Below are 9,522 nucleotides of genomic sequence, written 5' to 3'. Positions count from 1 at the left end.
AGAATATTTGAGGTATAATAAGGTATAGGAACTATGAAGTGTGATCAGGTAGATTTGTAAAAAGAACCAAATAGAACTTCCAGGTGAAAAAAAAAAAAAACACATAATAAATGAACTAAAAACACAGTAGATGGATATAGCATTAGATACAATGAAAGAGAGAATTAATGAACTGGAAGGAAGAACTGAAGAGTTATTCAATATGCAGAAGAAGGGGAAAGAAATTGAAAAAAATTTAAATGAAAGTTAAGACACGTGAAGGAGATGATAGCAGTAGCCATTGTAGTCACGCTGTTATGGATACTCTGGGGTTTCTCTGAGAGGCTCTTGATCAGAGATGTCAATGAAATATGTAAGCCACTACATAAGTTGTTCTGGATATTCCTAATGGATTGAATAACATGTTTGAAAATGGACTTGGGCCTCTGAAGACTCTGGGTTCTCAAATTACACAGTAGGGCTTTGATTGGTTAATCTTAGAAGCTTAAAGTGAAAATAAGAAAAATAATGGACAGGCACCTGGGTGGCTCAGTGGGTTAAAGCCCCTGCCTTCGGCTTGGGTCATGATCCCAGGTTCCTTGGATCAAGCCCCACACACTGGGCTTGCTGCTCAGCAGGGATCCTGCTTCATTCTCTCTCTTTGCCTGCCTCTCTGCCTACTTGTGATCTCCATCTGTCAAATAAATAAATAAAATCTTTTTTTAAAAAAGAAAGAATATAATGGAACATTTTATTCTCTGGAACATATGGATTTCAAGGGCATCAAGAAGAGACCCAAATTAGATCTGGATCTTAAAAATGAAAGCGTAGGCGCTCATTTCAATGCCTATACCTCCAGAAAGTAGACCATATATTTGCCAAAGAACTCTTTAAAGATTTTCCAACAGCTTTAGAAATTCTTGATGATATAATGAAAAACAGTACGTTGGGAGAAACAGAGTCAAAGCCAAGAAGTTGTTTTTTATTATCTACATGTCACAACTTATCAAAATACTGCTCTTCGATGGGTGATTTGGGGACCAATGGAAAACATCAACCCTAAAAATCATAAGGACTTAGTGAACTATGTAATCACATAAGGGGCCAAGAAGAGTCCCCAAGAATTTTCTATGATGAATAACTTGAGTTAGCAAGGTTTCATTTTTGTGACTTTTGTCCACACCCAAAGAAGAAATACCAACTCTGCCTCCATGAAAATTCACAGGAAATAAGAACTGAATGAAGAATGACAAGGTGGCTTTGACACACCTCGCAAGAGCTGTTGAAACTGTTGGTTAGGCACATCCATATACAATCTCTTTCAGGAGTGTAAACACACTGATTGACAACTAAAATTGCCATTCCAGAGGAGGAATAAATTTATCTAGCAAAACAACTAAGTTCATTTGTCATGGCAACCTCTGTCCTAGCTTCTAGTCTTTCCATATTTCCTACACAGATATAGAATTGTGGGGATGCTATATGAGTTGTGAATCAGCCATAATTGCAGACATGTTACATATTATTCCTAAAAAATAAATGTGATTATGGATTCATATCACTGAAAATAAAGTTGCACAAGCCAAAATTCCTCTAAAAACAAACATGTTGTTGCAACTCTATGGTTCAAGTTCAAATTATAATGATATTGATAGGTTAATGTTATATTATAATAGAAGAATTCCCATCCCCTGAGCTTGAAGCTGACTGCAATGCAAGGGTAAAGAAAAAGAAGAAAATCTGAACTTAACACTGCAGATGCTAAGATAGTTCAAGATGTGTGCACTGAATATATTTAGGATGAGAGCTATTGCTGTTGTTAGTTTCATTGAGCAAGATTTTAACTGGATTTGCAGTAACCTATGCTGGTTTTGTGATTTAAATGCTCAACAAAAATATTTTTAATATACTGGTAGTTATAAAACTACCAGAGATCTGCATGTTTTAAGCTATTAAACTTTAAAGGAAAAAAATAAAAATGAACACATATATTTGAGAAAGAAACATGGAGACTATAATTAAGATATCTAACATATTAAATTAGAATACAAGAAAGAAGTAATAGAGAAAACGAAGAAGCAATATTCAAAGAGATGTTTACAAAGAATTATTATGAATTTACAAAAGACAGAAATCCTCAGATTTAAGAAACCCAATGAATCTCCAGCAGAATAAATAAAAAGAAATACAAGGCAGATAGATTCATTGTAAAGATACTACAGAACATCAAAAGATGGAAGGAAGGATATAGAAGGAAGGAAGGAAGGAAGGAAGGAAGGAAAAGGAGAGGAGGGGAGGGAGGAAAGGAGGGAGGGAGGAGAGAAAAGGGAAGGGAAGGAAAGGGAAGAGAAGAGGAGAGGAGAATTGAGAAGAGAAAGGAAGGGGAGGGGAGGGGAGGGGAGGGCAGGGGAGGGAGGGAGGGAAAAAAAGAGAACCTTAAAAGCAGCTAGGAAAAAAAGATTACTGGCAAAGGCAAATAAGTAAGTTAGATTGACATCTGATTTCCAAATAGCCACAATGAAAAATCTGAATATAATGGAATTTTCTTAAGCAGAAAGGAAATAACCATCAAGAATGATATGACCATAGGGGCACCTAGGTGCTCAGTCGTTAAGTGTCTGCCTTCAACTCAGGTCATGATCCCAGGGTCCTGGGATGAAGCCCTGCACTGGGGCTCAAGAGAAACCTGCCTCTCCCTCTCCCACTTCCCCTGCTTGTGTTCCCTCTCTCGCTGTGTCTCTCTGTGAAATCAATCAATCAACCAATCTTTTAAAAAAAAGTATGCTATGACCATAGAAATTGTCTATCAAGAACAAAAATAAACTTAAGGCAATATTCAGAAACTAAAAAAATACAAAATACTCAGACTCTTTTTTTTTATAACTAAACATCATTTATTTAATTTGCAGTGGCTGCTCTATAAGTTCTTTTATAGACATCATTTCACATATTGCTGCTTTCAGAACAGCAACTCTCACTTGCACACTCTCCCTCTCCCTCCTTTCTTCCTTCTCACCCCCTATCCTCAATTAACCAATTAGTCAATTTCTCAGTCTCTCTCTTGCTTTCCCTGTATCCTCATTTGTTCATCTCAAAGTGAGAACTCTTTTACCTCGAGTGGACATATAGCCCAGTGATTAGATATCCTACTCAATTATCTTCTTAAAGAAATATAATTATTCTTAAAATAATTATTTAATAAAACGTTTTCCATTTCTCATTTCACACTCAAGCTAAAACAATGACTTGCTTGTTTTCACATCTTAAACAAAATTAAACCTTTCTTCTTTAGCTCTAATTTCTTTCTCTTTTTTTCATAAAAATAAATAACTTTTTTAATTAACATATAATGTATTATTAGACCCAGGGGAACAGGTCTTTGAATCATCAGGCTTATACACTTTACAGAACTCACCATAACACATACCCTCCCCAACGTCCATAACCCAACCACCCTATCCCTACCCCCTCTCCCTGGCAACCCTCAGTTTGTTTTGTGAGAGTAAGAGTCTCTTACGGTTTTTCTCCCTCCTGATCCCATCTTGTTTCATTTTTTCCTTCCCTATCCCCCGCACCTCCCACTTTGCCTCTCAAATTCTTCATGTCAGGGAGACCATATGATAATTCTCTTTCTCTGATTGACTTATTTCGCTCAGCATAATACCTTCTAGTTCCATCCACATCATTGCAAATGACAAGATTTCATTTCTTTTGATAGTTGCATAGTATTCCATTGTGTGTGTGTGTGTGTGTGTGTGTATATATATATATATATATATATATATGTAATCTCAGTCTTTTGGTATCGGTTGAGTCCTGATTTGTGACCCAGTATGTGGTCTATTCTTGAGAAGGTCCCATGTGAACTCGAGAAGAATGAGTATTCTGTTGTTTTAGGGTGGAATGTTCTGTATATATCTATGAGGTCCATCTGGTCCAATGTGTCATTCAATGCTCTTGTTTCTTTATTGATTTTCTGCTTCAATGATCTATTTCTGAGAGAGGAGTGTTAAGATCTCCAACGATTAGTGTATTCATATCAATATGACTCTTTATCTTGATTAACAGTTTTCTTATGTAATTGGCTGCTCCCATATTGGGGGCATAGATATTTACAACTGTTAGATCATCTTGGTGGATAGTCCCTTTAAGAATGATGTAGTGTCCTTCTGTATTTCTGACTAGTCTTTAGTTTAAAATGTAATTTGTCTGATATGAGAATCTCTACCCCAGCCTTCTTTTGAGGCCCATTGGCATGAAAGATGCTTCTCTATCCCTTCACATTCAGTCTGGGTGTATCTTTAGGTTCAAAATGGGTCTCTTGTAGACAACTTATGGATGGGTCCTGTCGTTTTATCCAGTCTGCAACCCTGTGCTGTTTTATGAGCGCATTTAGGCCATTCACATTGAGGGTGATTATTGATAGATATGTTTTTATTGACATCATGTTACCTTTGAAGTCTTTCTTTCTGTAGATTGTCTCTATATTTCTGTTCAATGCTATTCTTGGGCTTTTTCCTCCTTTAAAGAAGCCCCCTTAATATTTCCTGCAGTATCGGCTTGGTGGTTGCATAGTCTTTTAAGCCTTGCTGGTTTGGGAAACTCTTTATCTCTCCATCCATTTTGAATGTCAGTCTTGCTGGATAAAGTATTCTTGGCTGCATGTTCTTCTCATTCAGTGCCCTGAATATATCTTGCCAGCCCTTTCTGGCTTGCCAGGTCTCTGTGGACAGGTCTGATGTTATTCTGATGGGCTTTCCTCTGTACGTAACGATCTTCTTTGTCCTAGCTGCTTTCAAGAGGTTCTGCCTACAATTATAATTCTTCATTCTTACTATTAGGTGTCTCGAGGACTTTCAAGAATCTGTAAACTTGGGGGGAAACCTTTCGGCCTCTAGTACATGAACACTGGTTCCATTCATGAGATTCAGAAAATTTTCATGAAGAACTTGTTCCACTATATCTTCTAGACTTCTTTCTTTCTCCTCCCTTTCAGGGATTCCAATAATTCTGACATTGGAAGGTTTCATGGAATCATTTATTTCCCTGATTCTGTTTTCGTGGCTTCTAAGCTGTTTGTTCCAGGCTTCCCCCTGATCCTTTCTCTCTATCTGTTTGTCCTCCAGATCATTAATTCTATCTTCTGTCTCAGTTACTCTAGCATTGAGAGAATTTAGATTAGATTGGAACTCATTGAGAGCATTGTAAGCTCATCCCTGGTAGCTTTCAGCTCTTCCCTAATATTGAAAACATGATCTCTGGTCGTTTTCAGTTCGGCCCTAATCAATTCCTTCTGGTCACCCATGGCTTTCTCCAACCTAGCTATTGCTTGGATAACTGTTAGCCTGAATTCTCTTTCCGACATATTGTCTATGTTGATAGCCATTAGCTCTGTTGCAGAAGGTCCATCCTCTGTATTTTTCTTCTGTTGGGCATTCCTCCTCCTAGTCATTTTGGTGAGAGATGGCTGAACGGGTGTAGCTGGGTGTATCGACTGTGGTGCAGTCAAGGTGCACCCTGGAATGCTTCTGAGCAATCAGGGTTCCCCACCCAATTGAGAGGAAAAAGAAAAGGAAAAGAAAAAAAGAGAGAGGGAGAGAGACAGGAATGAAAGGTGAGATAAAAGAGAAGGTTCAGCCCAAATGGGCCCCAAGGTAAGATTTATGAAGTATACAAACAGACACAGACAAACAAAAAGACTGATAAAAGTATATGACAAAAGAAAAAACTATGTATATATATATTTGCATATTTATATATGCAAATAAAGGAAGAACCTCATCAAAAAGAACCCCGAGTGTAAGATTTATATACTATCAGGACAAATACAAAAACACAGAAATACTGGTGGAAGAAAAAGATGGGAGAGTGGTTGTAAATTCTCAGTGTGGGTGAGGAAAGTTGTTTTGATTCTTCCTGGATATATCTTGATATCTTTGTTAAAGGACTCAACTTTCCTAAGATAAGGGGGGATTAGGAATTGGTTTACCTATAGGGGTGGCATTGATTGGGGAAAGGGGATTACCTTGAAGTTTAACTCTATATGAATATTAGAAAATAAAAATTTAAAAAAAGAATAAACTAAACTAAACTAAAATTTAAAAAAAAAAATTTAAAAAATAGAAATGCAAAAGGAAAACACAGGTGTATGTATCAAAAAGTTCAGGTTAGAAGGTAATATACCACGTCTTCTTTATCCATTCATTAACAGATATCATCCATCTGTTGGTGGAAATCTAGGTTCTTTCCATAGTTTGGCTATTGTGGACATTGCTGCTGTAAACATTCAGGTGCACATGCCCCTTTGGATCACTACATTTTTATCTTTGAGGTAAATACCCAGTAGTGAGGTTGCTGGGTTGTAGGGTAGCTCTATTTTCAACCTTTCGAGGAATCTCCATGTTGTTTTCCAGAGTGGCTGCACCAGCTTACATTCCTACCAACAGTGTAGGAGGGTTCCCCTTTCTCCACATCCTCGCCAGCATCTGTCATTTCCTAACTTGTTAATTCTAGCCATTCTGACTGGTATGAGATGGTATCTCATTGTGGTTTGGATTTGTAGTTCCCTGATGCCGAGTGAGGTGGAGCACTTTTTCATGTGTCTGTTGGCCATCTGGATGTCTTCTTTGTAGATATGTCTCTTTGTGTCCTCTGCCCATTTCTTGATTGGATTATTTGTTCTTTGGGTGTTGACTTTGATAAGTTCTTTATAGATTTTGGATACTAGCCCTTTATCTGATATGTTGTTTGCAAATATCTTCTCCCCTTCTGTCAGTTGTCTTTTGGTTTTGTTGAGTGTTTCCTTTGCTGTGCAAAAGCTTCTGATCTTGATAAAGTCCCAATAATTCATTTTTGCCCTTGCTTCCCTGGTCTTTGGCACTGTTTCTAGGAAGAAGTAATGTGGCTGAGGGCGAAGAGGTTGCTGCCTGTGTTCTCCTCAAGGATTTTGATGGATTTCTTTCTCACATTGAGTTCTTTCATCCATTTTGAGTCTATTTTTGTGTGTGGTGTAAGGAAATGGTCCAGTTTCATTCTTCTGCATGTGGCTGTCCAATTTTCCCAATACCATTTGTTGAAGAGACTATCTTTTTTCCACTGGACATACTTTCCTGCTTTGTCAAAGAGTAGTTGATATTGAGTGTCTGTTTCTGGGCTCTCTATTCTGTCCCATTGATCTATGTGTCTGTTTTTTGTCAGTGCCGTACTGTCTTGATGATGACAATTTGTAATAGAACTTAAAGTCTGGAATTGTGATGCTGCCATCAGCATCATTAAAGCTGTGATGGCTTTTTTTTTTTTTCAACATTCCTCTGGCTATTTGAGGTCTTTTCTGGTTCCATATAAATTTCAGGATTATTTGTTCTATTTCTTTGAAAAAAATTGATGGTATTTTGATAGGGATTGCATTAAACGTGTAGATTGCTTTAGATAGCATAGACATTTTCACAACATTGTTCTTCCAATCCAGGAGCACGGACCAGTTTTCTATTTCTTTGTGTCTTCCTCAATTTCTTTCATGAGTACTTTACAATTTTCTGAGTACAGATTCTTTGCCTTTTTGGTTAGGTTTATTCCTAGGTATCTTGTGTTTTTGGGTGCAATTGCAAATGGGATTGACTCATTAATTTCTCTTTCTTCTGTCTTGTTGTTGGTATAGAGAAATGCAACTGATTTCTGTGCATTGATTTTTAAACATTTTTTAATTTTTTATTTTTTCAGCATAACAGTATTAATTATTTTTGCACCACACCCAGTGCTCCATGCAATCTGTGCCCTCTCTAATACCCACCACCTGGTTCCCCCAACCTCCCTCCCCCTGCCCCTTCAAACCCCTCAGGTTGTTTTTCAGAGTCCATAGCCTCTCATGGTTCACCTCCCCTTCCAATTTCCCTCAACTTCCTTCTCCTCTCCATCTCCCCTTGTCCTCCATGCTATTTGTTATGCTCCACAAATAAGTGAAACCATATGACAATTGACCTCTCTCTGCTTGACCTATTTCACTCAGCATAATCTCTTCCAGTCCCGTCCATGTTGCTACAAAAGTTGGGTATCCATCCTTTCTGATGGAGGCATAATACTCCATAGTGTATATGGACCACATTTTCCTTATCCATCATTCGTTGAAGGGCATCTTGTTTCTTTCCACAGTTTGGCAACCGTAGCCATTGCTGCTATAAACATTGGGGTACAGATGGCCCTTCTTTTCACTACATCTGTATCTTTGGGGTAAATCCCCAGTAGTGCAATGGCAGGGCTATAGGGAAGCTCTATTTTTAATTTCTTGAGGAATCTCCACACTGTTTTCCAAAGTGGCTGCACCAACTTGCATTCCCACCAACAGTGTAAGAGGGTTCCCCTTTCTCCACATCTTCTCCAACACAGGTTGTTTCCTGTCTTGCTAATTTTGGCCATTCTAACTGGTATAAGGTGGTATCTCAATGTAGTTTTAATCTGAATCTCCCTGATGGCTAGTGATGCATTGATTTTTATATCCTGACACTTTACTGAATTCCTGTATGAGGTCTAGCAGTTTTGGAGTGGAGTCTTTTGGGTTTTCCACATAAAGTATCCTATCATCTGCAAAGAGTGAGAGTTGGACTTCTTTGCTGATTCGGATGCCTTTTATTGTTCTTTGTTGTCTGATTGCCGAGGCTAGGACTTCTAGTACTATGTTGCATAGCAGGGTGATAATGGACATCCCTGCCATGTTCCTGACCCTAGTGGAAAAGCACTCAGTTTTTCCCCATTGAGAATGATGTTCGCTGTGGGTTTTTCATCGATGGCTTTGATGATATTGAGATATGTACCCTCTATCCCTTACTTTGAAGAGTTTTGATCAAGAAAGGATGCTGTACTTTGTCAAATGTTTTTCCAGCATCTATTGAGAGTATCATATAGTTACAGGGTCCCAGCTCAAAGATCAGTGGCATGACTGGGCCATGGATCACAGTTTAAGGTAACTCTGAGCTGAGAGCTCACTCCTTGGCTCCATCTCTGTAGCTGGCTTCCCCTCTTTAATACCTGCAAGCTCTGTGACACTCAGACACCCCTGGTCCTCTGTGACTCCATGGGACCTGAGACCACACTGTCCCCATGAGGGCTCCACTCCCACTTAGCCTCTGGAGCAATGTCCTCAGTGAGCAGACTTTTAAAAGTTCAGATGTTGTGCTCCATTGTTCCACCACTTGCTGGGAGCTGGCCCCTCCCCTCATGGTCTATCTTCCTGGTTGCTTTGGATTCACTTCTCTTCACATTCTACCTTTCAGAAAGTGGTCAATTTTCTGTTTCTAGAATTGCTGCTCTTCTCTTTGATCTCCTGTTGGGTTTGTAGGTGTTTGGAATGGTTTGATAACTATCTAGCTGAACTCCTGTGACCCAATGTCATCTCAGTCTGTTACTCCTCTGCCATCTATTCAGACCCTCTCAAAAAGAATTTCTAGAAGATGTAATCAAGAAAGATGAATGAGCCCCAGGGAATTCTGAGATACAGGAAGATATCATGAGCAGAGAAAATGTTAAATCAGTGGGTGAATCTAAAACAAC

The 9,522-nt window shown here is 38.6% G+C and overlaps 1 pseudogene; it reads left to right on the top strand.

Moving 5' to 3' along the window:
* The first annotated feature begins 413 nt into the window (after positions 1–413).
* On the top strand, positions 414–1,674 carry LOC131819206 (mitochondrial-processing peptidase subunit beta-like; annotated as a pseudogene).
* Positions 1,675–9,522: the final 7,848 nt, after the last annotated feature.

This window comes from Mustela lutreola, chromosome 1 (assembly GCF_030435805.1).
Source record: "Mustela lutreola isolate mMusLut2 chromosome 1, mMusLut2.pri, whole genome shotgun sequence".
NCBI lineage: Eukaryota > Metazoa > Chordata > Mammalia > Carnivora > Mustelidae > Mustela > Mustela lutreola.
Note: the sequence above shows the minus strand (reverse complement) of the source record. Positions and strands in the feature narration are given on the sequence as shown.